Source organism: Pristiophorus japonicus, chromosome 10, assembly GCF_044704955.1.
Source record: "Pristiophorus japonicus isolate sPriJap1 chromosome 10, sPriJap1.hap1, whole genome shotgun sequence".
Taxonomy (NCBI): Eukaryota; Metazoa; Chordata; class Chondrichthyes; family Pristiophoridae; genus Pristiophorus; species Pristiophorus japonicus.
Genome location: NC_091986.1, coordinates 218,078,748 through 218,096,783, shown reverse-complemented (window position 1 = coordinate 218,096,783; position 18,036 = coordinate 218,078,748). Strand labels below are relative to the sequence as shown.

Here is an 18,036-nt window from a genome sequence, read left to right as displayed (position 1 = left end):
CCTTATTGCTCAAAAATCTGTCTATCTCCACCTTAAATATATTTAATGACCCAGCCTCCACAGCTCTCTGGGGCAGAGAATTCCACAGATTTGCAACCCTCTGAGAGAAGAAATTCCTCCTCATCTCAGTTTTAAATGGGCGGCCCCTTATTCTGAGACTATGTGCCCTCTAGTTCTAGTCTCCCCCATCAGTGGAAATATCCTCTCTGCATCCACCTTGTCAAGCCCCCTCAATCTTGTATTTCAATATGATCACCTCTCATTCTTCTGAATTCCAATGAGTAGAGGCCCAACCTACTCAACCTTTCCTCATAAGTCAACCCCCTCATCTCTGGAATCAACCGGGTGAACCTTCTCTGAACAGCCTCCAATGCAAGTATATCCTTCCTTAAATACGGAGACCCAAACTGTACGCAGTACTCCAGGTGTGGCCTCACCAATCCCCTGTACAGTTGTAGCAGGACTTCTCTGCTTTTATACTCGATCCCCCTTGCAATAAAGGCCAACATTCCATTTGCCTTCCTGATTACTTGCTGTACCTGCATACTAACTTCTTGTGATTCATGCACAGGGACCCCCAGGTCACTCTGTACTGCAAACAACAACGTATTTAGATAGCACCTTTAACGTAGTAAAACCTCCCAAGGCGCTTCACAGGAGCGTTAGAAGACAAAAACTAAATTCAACACTGAGCCAGATAAGAAATTACGGCAGATGAACAAAAGCTTGGTCAAAGAGGCCCCTATATAAACGGAAACTGTTATAATGTCGTTTCAATTGCACCTGATAACACGGTGTGTACACAACACATTTCAAATCCAGTCCCACCATTGGAGCTTGTGATAAGGACACACCAATCTAAATCAAAGGACATAAGAACAGGAGGAGGCTGTCCCTCCATTCAATGAGATCACAGCTGACCTGTATCTTTACTCCACTTACCCGCCTTGGTTCCGTAACCCTCAATACCCTTCGCGCAACAAAACTCTATCCATCTCAGGTTTGACATCTCCAATTGACCCCCGGCCTCAACAGCTTTTTGGGGGAAATAGAGTTTCAGATTCCCAGCACCCTTTGTGTGAAGAAGTGCTCCCTGACATCACCCCTGAACGGCCAGGCTCTAATTTTAAGGTGACGCCCCCCTTGTTCTGGATTCTCACACCAGAGGGAACAGTTTCTCTGTCCATTCTACAACAACAACAACTTGTATTTATATAGCACCTTTAATGTAGTAAAACATCCCAAGGCGCTTCACAGCAGTGATTACAAGACAAAAAAATAACTGACAATGCCTTGGATCCGGATCAATTTGTACTCTTGGTTAGCAAAAAATCTGACAATCTCAGATTTCATAAGAACATAAGAAATAGGAGCAGAAGTAAGCCATATGGCCCCTCGAGCCTGCTCCGCCATTTAATACGATCGTGGACTCAGCTCCACTTCCTTGACCGCTCCCCATAACCCTGATGCGTCAATAAGAAAGACTTGCATTTCTATAGCACCTTTCACAACCACCGGATGTCCCAAAAAGTGCTTTACAGCCAATGAAGTACTTTTGGAGTGTAGCCAATGTTCCAATCGATGGCGAGATGGGTCAACGGGTCAACAACGGCGGCTCCAACACCCACACACAGAAAAAAACGCGCATTTCTATAGTGCCTTGCACAACCTCACTCAACCAACATCACGAGAAACAGATTATCCGGTCATTACTACATTGCTGTTTGTGGGAGCTTGCTGCACGCGAATTGGCTGCCGCGTTTCCCACATTACAACAGGGACTACACTCCAAAAAGTACTTCATTGGCTGTAAAGTGCTTCGGGACGTCCGGTGGTCGTGAAAGGCACTATATAAAATGAAAGTCCTTCTTTTTTTTACCCCCAACCTTAGTGCTGCCCCAGGACCTTACCCGTTGGTCAGCCATTTGTTTATCAAGAAAATAAAAGTGGTCCATGCCCATATTAAAAGTTTAGTTGAAATGCTCGGAATCTGGCATTTCATAGCTTTAGTTTAAATCCTTAAAATTTAGTCATTCAAATTGCGTACGCCATCGGTAAATGGTGCAGCTATTAAAAGGTTAATTTTCACCATTATACCAGTGTTTGTATTGTGAAGAGAATAATGATCCCTTTGTACAGCTACAGGTAGTCATTAACTTGTGTGTGGGTTGGGAGTATTGCTCGATAGGTCTCAGAGATTACCGAGTAGTGTAAAGTGCTCAGTTCTTGGCCCTGCCCCTCAGGGAGAATATATCGGCCCCCCGAGAGGGAGCAGCGAGTCCACTATTTGAAGGGGCTGCTCTTCAAATTCTGGTTGCACTTCAAGTCCCACGCTCCTGATCTTTGGGCACCCTGTGCCGATTGGGAGCGGGCAGGTCTGGGGGCCTCCTCGTGGTCCTGCTCCTGGGCCTGGCCAAGGGGGCCATCAGCCGGTCCAGGCAGCGGGCAGTCGAGGGGGTCATTCAGCCCGACCGCCTGCCTCTCTTCCGCGGTTACATCCGAGCCAGGGTGTCCCTGGAGATGGAGCACGCGGTGTTCACCGGTACGCTCGCGGCCTTCCGCGAGAGGTGGGCGCCGGAGGGACTGGAGTGCATCGTTACCCCCGGCAACCAAATTTTAATTTGCTTTAAGTTATGGTTAAAAAGTTAATTTCCTTAATTGTCGGTTTTAGTGTCCCCCGTTAATAAAGGGGGGGGGGGGGAAACTTGATTTATGGGTTTTACAAAATAGTTGGAGGGGGAGCAGCGCAGATTCCCCAGAATGATACCCCGGGGCTGAAAGGGTTAAATCCCGAGGGCAGGCTGCACAGACTGGGCCTGTATTCCCTCGAGTGTAGAAGATTGAGGGGTGATCTAATCGAGGGGTTTATGATTACAGGGTTCGATCGGGTGGATCGAGTGAAACTCTTCCCTCTGGTGGGGGGAGCCCAGAACAAGGGGCGTCACCTTAAAATTAGAGCCCGGTCGTTCAGGGGTGATGTCAGGGAGCATTTCTTCACACAAAGGGTGCTGGGAATCTGGAACTCTCTCCCCCAAAAAGCTGTTGAGGCCGGGGGGGGGCAATAGAAACTTTCAAAATGGAGATTGATAGATTTCTGTTGGGTAAGGGTATTAAGGGTTATGGAACCAACGTGGGTAGATGGAGTCAAGATACAGATCAACCATGATCTAATTGAATGGTGGAACAGGTTAGAGGGGCTGAATGGCCTCCTCTTGTGTCAGCTGTGGCTCAGTGGGTAGCACTCTCGCCTCTGAGTCAGAAGGTTGTGGGTTCAAGTCCCACTCCAGAGACTGGAGCACAAAAATCTAGGCTGACATTCCCAGTGCAGTACTGAGGGAGTGCCGCACTGTCGGAGGGGTGGTACTGAGGGAGCACCGCACTGTCGGAGGGGCGGTACTGAGGGAGCGCCGCACTGTCGGAGGGGCGGTACTGAGGGAGTGCCGTACTGTCAGAGGTGCCATCTTTCGGATGACACATTAAACCGAAGCCCCATCTGCTCTCCCAGGTGGACGTAAAAGATCCCATGGCACCAGAGCAGTGGAGTTCTCCCCGGTGTCCTGGCCAATATTTATCCCTCAATCAACATAACAGTTTATTTAGGTCATTATCACATTGCTAGTTGTGGGAGCTTGCTGTGCGCAAACTGGCTATCACCTTTCCCACATTACAACAGTAACTACACTCCAAAAAAAGTACTTCATTGGCTGTAAAGTGCTTTGAAATGTCCGGCGGTCGTGAAATGCAAGTCTTTCTATTTTCTTGTTGCATTCAATGACCTGAAAGGGAAAGTACGTTGTACTGAATTGTCCTTGTAAATCAAAGGGAGATAGCAGTAAATTTGTCAGCCTCTCTTAGGTGTTTTTTTTAAATCCCATTGCTGGCAAGGCCGGCATTTATTGCCCATCCCTAATCGCCCCTTGAGAAGGTGGTGGTGAGCCGCCTTCTTGAACTGCTGCAGTCCGTGTGGTGAAGGTGCTCCCACAGTGCTATTAGGGAGGGAGTTCCAGGATTGTGACCCAGCGACGATGAAGGAACGGCCGATTATATTTCCAAGTCAGGATGGTGTGTGACTGGGAGGGGAACGTGGAGGTGATGGTGTTCCCATGCGCCTGCTGCCCTTGTCCCTCTAGGCGGTAGAGGTCGTGGGTTTGGGAGGTGCTGCCGAAGAAGCCTTGGCGAGTTGCTGCAGTGCATCTTGTAGATGGTACACACTGCAGCCACGGTGCGCCGGTGGTGGAGGGAGTGAATGTTGAAGGTGGTGGGTAGCGTGCCGATCAAGCGGCTGCTTTGTCCTGGCTGGTGTCGCGCTTCGAGTGTTTTAATATTGAACGGAATTGCTGATAGTCAGGCGCTCAGTGGGCAGACAGTTTGTGGACCAGTGATTCGCCTAATGTTATGTGTGCACCCGAGAGTATGCTCACAGGTTTGTAGAGTGGCTGAGGGGCAAGCTGGCCATCAGCTGGTCCAGACAGCGGGCGGTCGAGGGGGTCGTTCAACCCGACTGCCTGCCTCTCTTCTGCGGTTACGTTCGAGCCAGGGTGTCCCTGGAGATGGAGCACGCGGTGTCCACTGGTACGCTCGCGGCCTTCCGCGAGAGATGGGCGCCGGAGGGACTGGAGTGCATCATCGCTCCCGGCAACCAAAATTTAATTTGACCGTTTGTTGTTTAAAAAGTTTAATTTGTTAATTTGTCGGTTCTAGTGCATTATTTAGAAGGGAGGGTTCTTGATTTTTATGTTTTACAAAAACAGTTGTACAGCTGTTGAGTTGTGAGTGGCTTAGCCAGTCACATGATATTCACAAGACTCAATAAAACCCCAGCCAGTTGGGTTCGGGGGATCCACGATGGGGCAGGTGGTTGTGAGCCTGGTGGATGAACTGGTAATGTGTAGTGTGATTGTTAAATCTTTGACAATAAACCAACTAGAATTTTTAAGCAAAGAACCCATACAGCAAATACATTACAAGTTATAGCCGTAACAACAAACTAAGCGATTTGATGCCGAGACACATCGATAAGGTGGTCCCGGATTCAAACTCCTCTGGTCCGTGCCGATTTAATTCGCCTCAGTTGCGGCAACAGCTCGTAGGTCACACTTGGCCTCAGTATCCCTGGGCTAGAGACACAAAAAAAATGCTGCAAATAGTGACACCAGATTGGGTAATGACGCCGTCAATCGCTAAATGCTGCAAGTGGCTGGAATTAATTTAACCCACATCATTTACATCCTGTATCTCTCCTCGACACACTGCAGTCCCCTGGAGAAATCACATTGAAAATAGGAGCAGTGCTAGGGCATTCCACACGACAAACAGTTTGAGTTCAAACAGGAAGAGGCATGGAGAAGGACATTCGAGTTGGCCAATCAGCGAAAGGGTCAAGTTATCACTGGCCAAACACAACTCGACACCCGGCTATGAAGCGGTCCCAGTGTGTTGAGAACGATAAAAATACGAGGACAAAGGAAATCTTTCTTTTACGCCAAAGTCATCGAAGGGAGTGGTGAACTGACAAACATAGAAAATAGGAGCAGGAGTAGGCCATTCGCCCCTTCAAGTCTGCACCGCCATTCAATATGTTCATGGCTGATCCGCTATTTCAACATCATATTCCTGCTTTCTCCCCATACCCCTTGATGCCTTTTGAGTCTAGAAATCTATCTATCTCCCTCTTAAATATATTCAGTGACTTGGCCTCCACAGCCTTCTGTGGTAGAGAATTCCACAGGTTCACCACCCTCGGAGTGAAAACATTTCTCCTCATCTCAGTCCTAAATTTCCGACCCCATATCCTGAGACGGTGACCCCCTTGTTCTAGACTTCCCAGCCAGGGGAAACATCCTCCACACATCCAGTCTATCAAACCCGGTGATATATTCACAGAACACAGCACACACAGCTTCCTAACATGGCAGGCAGCTCTCTCGGAAGTCTCTGGAACAGTCTGGTTCTGTTTATTATTAACTATGCAGTTGCAGTACACAATACGTCCACATCCACGAACATTACAAGCTTACAGACATTACACTTCTCCCTCCTTAATGAAGAAGTTGTTATTATAACAAACATCATACATAACTTTCATGTTTATACATAACACAGGATATAAACTTATTTTTTTTCCATATTTACAAATTTAACTTTATCACTTGTTTTCTGTTTTGAAGAGGATACCTTCACTCTCGAACAGAACATGGTGTCAAATCTAAGCTCATTCGAGGCTCATCCCAAGGAATGTTTTCCTCGATTTTCATTTGAACTCACTAACTTCAAGCTCTTTGTTTTCCTGACTCGGACTCAGACTTTCATTCTGATTCTCTCCTGGATTTGTTTCCAGTACATTGGATTTAGGATTTGCTACTGGTGTATCAAAACTATCTGATCAGTCAGAAATAATTGAATCATTCCCACCTTCAACTCCTTCCATGACTGTAGGTAAAATATGATCAATATGAACAAACCTAACCTGTCCATTATCAAACATCTTTACCAAATATGTGCGAGGACCACATATCTTCACCACTCTTCCTGGTAACCACTTTAACCATTTATGGTGATGGTTCTTCACTCTCACCTTCTGGTTTAATTTCACACTTCTCTCTTTTACTCTACCTCTATCATGATTCTCTTTCTGTCTTAATTGTGTCTCTTCTACAGACTGTGCCAAATTTGGTTTTAACAACGAGAATCTGGTTCGTGGCTGTCGTTTGAGAAACAGCTCTGCTGGAGTTCTACCAGTAGTTGTACGAGGAGTATTTCGATATGTAATCAAAAAATTAGCCAATTTGTGATCCAATGACAATTGTCGTTTCCTTGGATTTGGATCTAACATTTGTTTTATGAGGGCACGTTTTACAATTTGTACAGTGCGCTCTGCTGCACCATTTGGTATGTTTCACACCATTTTTGCTCATGAACTGTGCAAATTCTTCTGAACGAAATTGTGGTCCATTATCCAAAACAATTTCTTCAGAGAGGCCAAATGAAGAAAATAATTTTCATAAAATGTCCAATGTTTTACTTGTTATTTTCCACATTGGAAACACCTCAACCCACTTCGAATGGCTATCAATCACAATGAACAATTGTTGTCCTTCTAGCTCAGCAAAATCAATATGTAGCCTTTGTCACACCCTGGGAGGCCATTTCCATGGCTGTAATGGTACTGGTGGTGGTTGCTTGCTTACCGATTGACATGTCGTACACTGACTCACAATGTACTCTATATCTTTATCAAGACCTGGCCACCATAAATAACTGCGTGCAAAACTCTTGGTCAAGCACATTCCCAGGTGCTGGTCATGGAGGTCTCCTAATAATTTGGACCTGAATCTATTTGGTATAACCACTCTTGCACCCACATGATACAATCTTTATCGACTGATAATTCATTCCTACAAATGAAGAATGGATGTGTATCTTTGTCTGTTACCTGGTTTGGCTATCCATTTGCAATATAATCATACATCTTTGACATTACTGGGTCATGTTTGGTTGCTCTCCCAATCTCTTCAACTGTGACTGGCAGTTCATCAATGTATGAAAAATAAAACACTTCTTCCCTATCGGGTGTAACTTGTGATGGGGAAGACAATCTAGACATTGCATCAGCATTACTGTGATCAGCTGATCGTCTGTATTCAATATCATATGTATATGCTGACAAAATCAAAGCCCATCTCTGCATTCGGGCTGGAACTGGGGACTTTGGATGGAGGATTGCTGTTAGGGGGCTTATGGTCCGTAACGATGGTAAACTTACGACCATACATGTATTTGTGAAACTTCTTGACCCCAAAAATTAATGCCAAAGCTTCCCTTTCAATTTGCGATAATTACTCTCACTGGCACTGAGAAGCAAAAGCAATTGGTCTCTCCTCCCCACTACTTAATGAGAGATTACTGCCCCAACTCCATACGGAGAGGCATCACATGCTAGCTTAATCTCCTCATAGTGCTCTCTACCAATTTTCTTTTACACTCCTTGAATGCTGTATCGCATTCTTTTGACCACTTCCAATGGACCTGTTTTTTCAAAAGTTCATTCAGTGGATGTAATATTGTAGCCAAATTTGGTAGGAACTTCCCATAATAGTTCAAAAGACCCAAGAATGAACGAAGTTCAGTGACATTCCTGGAAGTGGGTGCATTTCTAATTGCATCCAATTTTTCCATGATTTGATGTAAACCACCTTTGTCTACTCTGTACCCTAAGTACTCCACTGAGTTTTTAAATAACTCACTTACGAGCAGACACTCGTACTCTGTGCTTCTCTAGCTGTTTGAGGACTTCATTCAATATGTTGTTATGAGTTTGCCTATTTGGTGCTGAAATTAGTATTTCATCCAAATAACATACTACCCTTCAATATCTTGCAAAATCTGGTTCATCACCCCTTGGAATATGGCAGGGGCGGAAGACACTCCAAACGGTAGCCTATTAAATTGATATAGGCCCAGATGAGTATTTATCGTCAAACATGACTTGGACTCATCTAGTTCAAGCTGTAAGTAGGCATTCGTAAGATCTAGTTTTGAGAAGATCTGACCACCTGTCAGTGTTGTGAACAAACCTTCTATATTCGGCAATGTATTGGGGACATTACCCTCTAGAACCTGGTTTACGGTTAATTTATAATCACCACACAATCTTACCTTACCATCGGACTTAGGTACAACAACAATGGGTGTAGCCCAATTACATCGATCTATCTTACAAATAATGTTCTCAGTCTGTAGTCTTTGGAGTTCTTGCTCAACTTTCTCCTTGAGTGCACATGGTACAGAACGTGGCTTGTAGTAAACCGATCTAGCATCCTTCTGTACCCTGACACTCGCCTTGAAGCCTGGGATCGGACTGCCTGCATCATAAAACACCTTCGGATACTTCTTGATAACCTCATCCGTTGATGAAAATCTCACTTCCACACAGAAAATCTTACTCCAATCCAGCTTCAGTGAGCTCAACCAATTTCTTCCTAGTAAGGCAGACTTGTCTCCTTTCACTACTATTAGAGGCAAGTTCTGAAATTGATCTTTATATTTCACCGGTACGGTGATACGGCCTACCACAGGAAATTTCTCTCCAGAGTAGCCTCGCAGCTCTATCTTGGATTTCTCCAGTTGAAAATCACACAATTTGTCACGGTATAGTGACTCCGGTATTACACTCACGGATGCACCAGTGTCAATTTTCATTGGTATCTTGAATCCCGCAACATCCATGTAGATTTTGATGCTTTCCGAATCACTGTCCGTTAACCTCATGCTCCTGATGACGTGTAACTCCAACATCTCCTCGTCCTGTTGTTGTTCTTCCATGCTATATAGTCTCTTTGGATTTCTACTCATAGCTTTGAACGCTGGACTCATAGCTTTGAAAACTGGTTCACCCTTCAGTTCGCATGCCTTCACAAGATGCCCAGTCTTCCTGCAGAAGAAACACTCTGCCTTCACGTATGGACAACTTTGAGCAATGTGTTGTCCCAGGCACCTATAGCACAACTTCGAGACTCTGAGAATTTCCAGTTTCTGAGACTTTCGGCCCCCACCGTCTTTTACTTTGAACCTGCAGGTGATTTACCTCGGTTGACTGACAACCGTAATTATTATTTAAATCTCGGGAATATTGTTCGGCCATGCCCATCGACCTCGCTGTCTGACAAGCAATCTCAAAAGTCAAGTCATCCGTCGTCAATAACTTCCTTCTGATCGCATCATTTTTCACCCCACAAACAAAACAATCCTGTAATGCTCGGTTTTGAAAGTTTCCAAAATTAGTGCATCAATAGCTGTTTAATGCTATGATATAATCACTGATACTTTCATCAGCCTTTTGAGTCCGAATCCCAAAACGATAGCTTTCAGCAATTTCTAACGGTTTGGGGTTATAGTGCTGCTCCAGCTTCGTTAAAATCTCTTTAAGCATTGTGTCCTTTGGCTCGTCAGGCACAAGCAGATTTACAAGGGTGTCATATAATGCCGGACCCACCTCCGATAAGAAGATCACTTTCTTACGTTCCAACACAGCCTGGTTTTGGACTGCATTGTCTGGAACGTCGATGATGTTATTTGTAGTGAAATACATGTCTAGCCGATCCACATACGCTTTAAAACGTTCCCGATCGTGTCTATATTCACCCAAATGTCCCAATAAACCTGCCATTTTAACCTCTAGCTGTATTTTACCTCGAATTTTGTAGCTTTTTTTCCAATGACAGAAACTTCCAAAGTCTCTCTGTCGGCTGGCTGAATCCTTCACCAACAAAAATTAAACTTTAAATCATCCGCAAAGTCCCATCTCAGTTGCCAAATGAGATATATTCACAGAACACAGCTTCCTAACATGGCAGGCAGCTCTCTCGGAAGCCTCCGGAACAGCTTGGTTCTGTTTATTATTCACTATGCAGTTGCAGTACACACTACGTCCACATCCACAGTGTGGAGCTACAAACATTACAAGCTTACAGACATTACAAACCCCATCAGAATTTTATACTGAGAACCCCTCTCATTCTTCTGAACTCGAGTGAATACAGGCCTAGTCAACCCAATCTCTCCTCATACAACAGTCCTGCCATTCTGGGAATCAGCCTGGCGAACCTTCGCTGCACTCCCTCTATAGCAAGTATATCCTTTCTTAGGTAAGGAGACCAAAACTGCACACAATACTGCAGGAGCGGTCCTGTATAACTGTCGTAAGACATCCTTGCTCCTGTACTCAAATCCTCTTGCAATGAAGGCCAACATAGCATTTGCCTTCCTAACTGCTTGCTGGACCTGCATGTTTGCTTTCAATGACTGGTGTACTGCCCCTCCAACAGTGCGGCGCTCCCTCAGTACTGCCCCGCCAACAGTACAGTACTCCCTCAGTACTGCCCCTCCGACAGTGCGACGCTCCCTCAGTACTGTTCTCCGACAGTGCAGCGCTCCCTCAGTACTGCCCCTCCGACAGTGCGACGCTCCCTCAGTACTGTCCCTCCGACAGTGCGGCGCTCCCTCAGTACTGCCCCTCCGACAGTGCGGCGCTCCCTCAGCACTGCCCCTCCGACAGTGCAGCACTCCCTCAGTACTACCCCTCCGACAGTGCGGCGCTCCCTCAGTACTGCCCCTCCGACAGTGCGGCACTCCCTCAGCACTGCCCCTCCGACAGTGCGGCGCTCCCTCAGCACTGCCCCTCCGACAGTGCAGCACTCACTCAGTACTGCCCCTCCGACAGTGCGGCACTCCCTCAGTACTGCACCTCGTTTTCACTTATCCAAGCTGTCATTTTATCTCCCGGAGTGCAGCGGAGCAAGCTTTTTTTTTGGTAGATTGCTAGGTTGGCATTTCAGTGTAAATATTTCTAAAACCGGGTCAAAACTTGCTTTAGAAAAAAAAACACACAAATTGTGCAGCCCAACCAATTGAAATAAGGCACAATGTTATGAAACCTTAATGCCATTTTCTTTTGTTCTCTTGCCAATTTTTCCTCCCACCTTCTCCAGAATTGCTTCAATGACCTTGGCATTTGGGCAAAGTGCCAGATCGTTGCCAGGTAACATGAAGCCACTTCATTTTAATGCTCACCTGGTTGTTAAGACTTATGCAATAATGAACAGTTCACATCAATCGCTTTGCCAGTTTTCTAAACGTCCTTTGTCAGCCTTGGCTCCGTGGGCAGCACACTCTCCTCCGAGTCAGAAGGTTGTGGGTTCAAGTCCCATATCAGGGACTGGAGCACAAAAATCTAGGCTGACATTCCCAGTGCTGCACCCTCAGAGGGCGGTACTGAGGGAGCGCCGCACTGTCGGAGGGGCGATACTAAGGGAGCGCCGCACTGTCGGAGGGGCGGTACTGAGGGCGTGCCGCACTGTCGGAGGGGCGGTACTGAGGGAGCGCCGCACTGTCGGAGGGGCGGTACTGAGGGAGCGCCGCACTGTCGGAGGGGCGGTCTTTCGGATGAGATGTTAAACCGAGGCCCCATCTGCTCTCGAGAGGATATAAAAATATCCTTTGGCATTATTTCGAAGAGCAGGGGATTTCTTTCGAGTCCTGGACAACATTTGTCGCTCAATCAACTCCACTAAAAAATTATCATCGCGTTACTGTGTGTGGGAGCTTGCTGTGCGCAAATTGGCTGCCGCGTTTCCCACATTACAACAGTGACTACATTTCAAAAAGTACTTCATTGGCTGTAAAGGGCTTTGGGACATCCTGAATCGTGCTTTTTTTTAAAAAATGGTGCGAACACAATCTCACTGGCCCACCCCCCAGGGAGTGAATATCCTTGGCAGCATTTGTGATGTGCCTCAGTATTGAGAATCCATGGACTTACAATGATGCAATGGAAGAACCATCTTGTATCACAAGTGAAACAATATTTTAAGTCGAATATGTGCTCATCAAGACAAGGGATACCATTGTTCATAGTTCACAACTAAACGTTTCCCACTCTTTGCAACAATATTAGTGTCAAGCACTCCAGAGTTAGATGTAGCAAGGGTTAGGAACAGGGTGACACTCCTCCTACACTGCTCTAGCCGATACTGACTGTCCAAGTTAGATACAGAGTAAAGCTCCCTCTCCACTGTCCCATCACACACTCCCAGGGCAGGGACAGCACGGGTTAGATACAGAGTAAAGCTCCCTCTACAATGTCCCATCAAACACTCCCAGGGCAGGGACATCACGGGGTTAGATACAGAGTAAAGCTCCCTCTACACTGTCCCATCAAACACTCCCAGGGCAGGTACAGGGGGTTAGATACAGAGTAAAGCTCCCTCTACACTGTCCCATCAAACACTCCCAGGGCAGGGACAGCATGGGTTAGATACAGAGTAAAGCTCCCTCTGCACTGTCCCATCAAACACTCCCAGGGCAGGTACAGCATGGGTTAGATACAGAGTAAAGCTCCCTCGACACTGTCCCATCAAACACTCCCAGGGCAGGTACAGCACGGGGTTAGATACAGAGTAAAGCTCTCTCTACACTGTCCCATCAAACACTCCCAGGGCAGGTACAGCACGGGGTTAGATACAGAGTAAAGCTCCCTCTACACTGTCCCATCAAACACTCCCAGGGCAGGCACAGCATGAGGTTAGATGTAGAGTAACCCCACCAAGAGCTCCGAGGTCAGGTAAAGTTTCCTCACACTCCGACCTGTCAGCAGGTCAGGGATTGCCAGACCGAGAGACACAGAAAAAACATCTCTTGGGTATAGAAAGAAAAGACTTGCATTTATATAGCGCCTTTCATGACCACCGGATGTCTCAAAGCGCTTTACAGCCAATGAATTACTTCTGAAGCGTAGTCACTGTTGTAATGTGGGAAATGTGGCAGCCAATTTGTGCACAGCAAGATCCCACAAACGGCAATGTGATAACAAAAGCAGATTATCTGGGTCATTATCTTGATTGAGGAATAAATATTGGTCCCAGGAGACCGGGGAGAACTCCCCTGCTCTTCTTCAAAATAATGCCTTGGGATAATTTACATCCATCCGAGAGGACAGGGCCTCGGTTTAACATCCACCCGAGACTGTGACTAATAAATCCCACGTCTTTCCCCAGAGAGCGGTGACAATATGGAACTCGCTGCCACAGGGAGTGGTTGAGGTGAGTGGTATGGTTGCATTTTAAGGGGGGGGGCTAGATAAACACATGAAGGGGAAAGGAATAGAAGGATATGTGGATGGGGTGAGAGGAGGCTCAAATGGAGCATAAACACCAGCATGGACCTGTCTCTCTGCACTGAATTCTATGTAATATTCGAAAAATGCGTCACAAGCCTTAGAAAGGTGACCTTTATTTATTTGCTGCATTTTTCTGGCCTCAGAGGTTGCAAGTTAATGGAGACATATGCATAATGCTATGGAGCTGACTTGCACTCAGGGGTCACAACTGCCAAGAATGCAGCAAGTGTGATAAACAATCAGCTCGAGTGCCAAAGAGCACAAATGTTTTTATCTTTTAAGACAAACGACACATTCAACTGAGTGACAACTTTAAACCCAAGTGGTAGATTATCGCTCACATTGATTGATACTTGGCAAGTATGAAGGTTAAGGCTCATTTCAGTTAAAAGTCTTCCAGCAAGAGGAGGCAGGAAATGAACATGCCATCAGTTATAGCAGCAGGAGGAGGCCATTCAGCCCCTCGAATCTGTTCTGCCATTCAATTAGATCATAGCTGGCTCTGTATCTTAACTCCATTTGTCTGCCTTTGAAAGAAAAAGGAAAGACTTGCATTTATATAGCACCTTTCACTGGACATCCCAAAGTGCTTTACAGCCAGTGAAGTACTTTTGAAGTGCAGGCACTGTTGTAATGTGGGAAACATGGCAGTCAATTTGCGCACAGCAAAGTGATAATGACCAGATAATCTGTTTTAATGCTGTTGATTGAGGGATAAATATTGGCCCCAGGACACCGGGGAGAACTCCCCTGCTCTTCTTCAAAGTAGTAGTTATGGGATCTGTTACATCCACCCGAGAAAGCAGACGGGGCCTCGGTTTAACATCTCTGAAAGGTGACACCTCCAACAGTGCAGCGCTCCCTTACTGTACTGCACTGGTGTGTCAGCCTGGATTTTTGTGCTGAAGTCTCTAGAGTGGGACAGTACTGAGGGAGTGCCGCACTGTCAGAGGAGCAGTTGTAAGGGGGAGGGGTTGTGTTGTGGTCTCTATGAATGTCCTTCCTAAGATTAGGAGACCAAAACTGAACACAATATTCCAGGTGAGGCCTCACCAAGGCCCTGTACAATGGCAATAATACCTCCCTGCTCCTATACTCAAATCCTTTAGCAATGAAGGCCAACATACCATTTGCCTTCTTCACCACCTGCTGTACTTGCATGGCAACTTTCAATGACTGATGAACCGTGACACCCAGGTCTCATTGCACCTCCCCTTTTCCTAATCTGCCGCCATTCAGATAATATTCTGCCTTTGTGTTTTTGCCCCCAAAATGGATAACCTCACATTTATCCACATTATATTGCATCTGCCATGCATTTGCCCACTCACCTAACCTGTCCAAGTCACACTGTAGCCTCTTAGCGTCCACCTCACAGCTCACACCGCCACCCAGCTTAGTGTCATCTGCAACCTTGGAGATATCACACTCAATTCCTTCATCTAAATCATTAATATATATTGTAAAGAGCTAGGGTCCCAGCACTGAGCCCTGCGGCACTCCACTAGTCACCGTCAGCCATTCTGAAAAGGACCCATTTATCCCGACTCTCTGCTTCCTGTCTGCCCACCAGTTCTCTATCCACGTCAGTACATTACCCCAATACCATGTGCTTTGATTTTGCACACTAATCTCTTGTATGGGACCTTGTCAAAAGCCTTTTGAAAGTCTAAATACACCACATCCACTGGTTCTCCCTTGTCCACTCTACTAGTTACATCCTCAAAAAATTCCAGAAGATTTGTCAAGCATGATTTCCCTTTCATAAATCCATGCTGACTTGGACCGATCCTGTCACTGCTTTCCAAATGCACTGCTATTTCATTCTTAATAATTGATTCCAACATTTTCCCCACTACTGATGTCAGGTTAACCGGTCTATAATTATCCATTTTCTCTCTCCCTCCTTTTTTAAAAAGTGGTGTTACATTAGCTACCCTCCAGTCCATAGGAACTGATCCAGAGTCAATAGACTTTTGGAAAATGATCACCAATGCATCCACTATTTCCATGGCCATTTCCTTAAATACTCTGGGATGGAGACTATCAGGCCCCGGGGATTTATCAGCCTTCAATCCCATCAATTTCCCTAACACAATTTCCCACTTTAGAAGGATATCCTTTAATTCCTCCTTCTCACTAGACCCTCGGTCCCCTATCATTTCCGGAAGGTTATTTGTGTCTTCCTTCATGAAAACAGAACCAAAGTATTTGTTCAATTGGTCCACCATGTCTTTGTTCCCCATTATAAATTCACCTGAATCTGAATGCAAGGAACCTATGATTGTCTTCACTAATCTTTTTCTCTTCACATATCTATAGAAGCTTTTGCAGTCAGTTTATATGTTCCCGGCAAGCTTCCTCTCATACTCTATTTTCCCCCTCCTAATTAAGTCCTTTTTCCTCCTCTGCTGAATTCTAAATTTCTCCCAGTCCTCAGGTTTGCTGCTTTTTCTGGCCAATTTATATGCCTCTTCCTTGGATTTAACACTATTCTTAATTTTTCTTGTTAGCCACGGTTGAGCCACTTTCCCCATTTTATTTTTACTCCAGACAGAGATGTACAATTGTTGAAGTTGATCCATGTGATCTTTAAATATTTGCCATTGCCTATCTACCTTCAACCCTTTAAGTATCCTTTGCCAGTCCGTTCTAGCCAATTCATACCTCATACCAGCAAAGTTACCTTTCCTTAAGTTCAGGACCCGAGTCTCTGAATTAACTGTCACTCTCCATCTTCACTGCACTGGAGCATCAGTCTAGATTTTTGTGCTCAAGTTTCAAATTAATATATAATCTAATACAAACGAATTCTCATTTACCTGTGTGATCTTGCAGATACCAGATCTACTCAGTGCCAAACTCCAGTTGCAACCGAGCTCTCTCTGCTGCCTCTCATTCCATTGGCTTCTCACCCCGCCACTGCTCTCACTTGGACACTCTGCTTAAATGCCCCAGGCATCACAACCAGCTCATTGAAACTCAGGTACTACTTACCAAACAGCCAATCAAACCACACCCATTCATCCACATGTCTTCACCCCCTAATCAGCACTGCGCCAGTTAGCCACACAAGCACACTCACCACTTGCAAAAAAAAATATATACTCACTTAGAAATAACACAGCTAGCAGCAATTTGACAGCTAAGTCAGCCATGGCCCAGTGGGTAGCACCCTCCCCTCTGAGTCAGAAGGTTGTGGGTTCAAGTCCTGCTCCAGGCACATGAGCGCAAAAATGTAGGCTGACACTCCCAGTGCAGTGCTGAGGGAGCGCCGCACTGTCGGAGGGGCAGTACTGAGGGAGCGCCGCACTGTCAGAGGGGCAGTACCGAGGGAGCGCCGCACTGTCGGAGGTGATATTTTTCGGATGAAACATTAAAGTGAGGCCCTGTCTGCTCTCTCAGCTGGATGTAAAAGATCCCATGGCACAATTTCAAAGAAGAACAGGGGAGTTATCCCCGATGTCCTGGGGCCAATATTTATCCCTCTATCAACATAGCAAAAACAGATGATCTGGCCATTATCACATTGCTGTTTGTGGGAGCTTGCTGTGCACAAATTGGCTGCCGCGTTTCCCACATTGCAACAGTGACTACACTTCAAAAAGTACTTGATTGGCTGTAAAGCGCCTCGAGACGTCCGGTGGTTGTGAAAGTCACTATAGAAATGCAATTCTTTTTAAAAAATGTTATACCTGATTTGGGAGTGTCTGGTGTGGCTTGGTGGGTAGCAGACTTACCTTGGTGTCACAAGGCTGTGGGTTCAAGTCCCACTCCAGGGGCTGGTGTGGGGCAGCGACTAGTTGAGCCGAATGTTGTGTTTCTGTGCTGCAGACTCGGTGTTACAGGCAATAATTAATGGCTTGGTTGGAAGACTATGTGCATACATGCTGCGTTTGAAGAACTATTTTGCAAGCTATAAATAGTGCTACCTCAGGAATCTTCCAAAGAATACAATTTGTTCCTTGTTAAAACTTCTGCTGCTGACACAGAAAAACAAGCATTGAAACAATTGTAACTCTGCTTTAATGAAATGCTCCCTTTGCAATAATCGTATAATTAGACGGAACGTAAATAGTAATGGTTGGAAAAGATGTTCTTTTTCACTGTACCCAAACACACTGCCTGAAAGGGCGGTGGGAGCAGATTCAATAGTAACTTTCAAACGGGAGTTGGATAAATACATGAAGGGGAAAAATGTGCCGGGGCTGTGGGGAAACACAGAAAATAGGTGCAGGAGTAGGCCATTCGGCCCCTCGAGTCTGCACCGCCATTCAATAAGATCATGGCTGATCATTCCCTCAGTACCCCATTCCTGCTTTCTCTCCATACCCCTTGATCCCTTTAGCCGTAAGGGCCACATC

At 45.9% G+C, this 18,036-nt stretch overlaps 1 protein-coding gene across 4 annotated transcripts in view; it reads right to left on the bottom strand.

Moving 5' to 3' along the window:
• Nucleotides 1-18,036, bottom strand: part of LOC139275300 (solute carrier organic anion transporter family member 2B1-like) — a 105,040-nt gene that overhangs the window by 54,010 nt on the left and 32,994 nt on the right. The gene's annotated exons all lie outside the window — the stretch shown is intronic.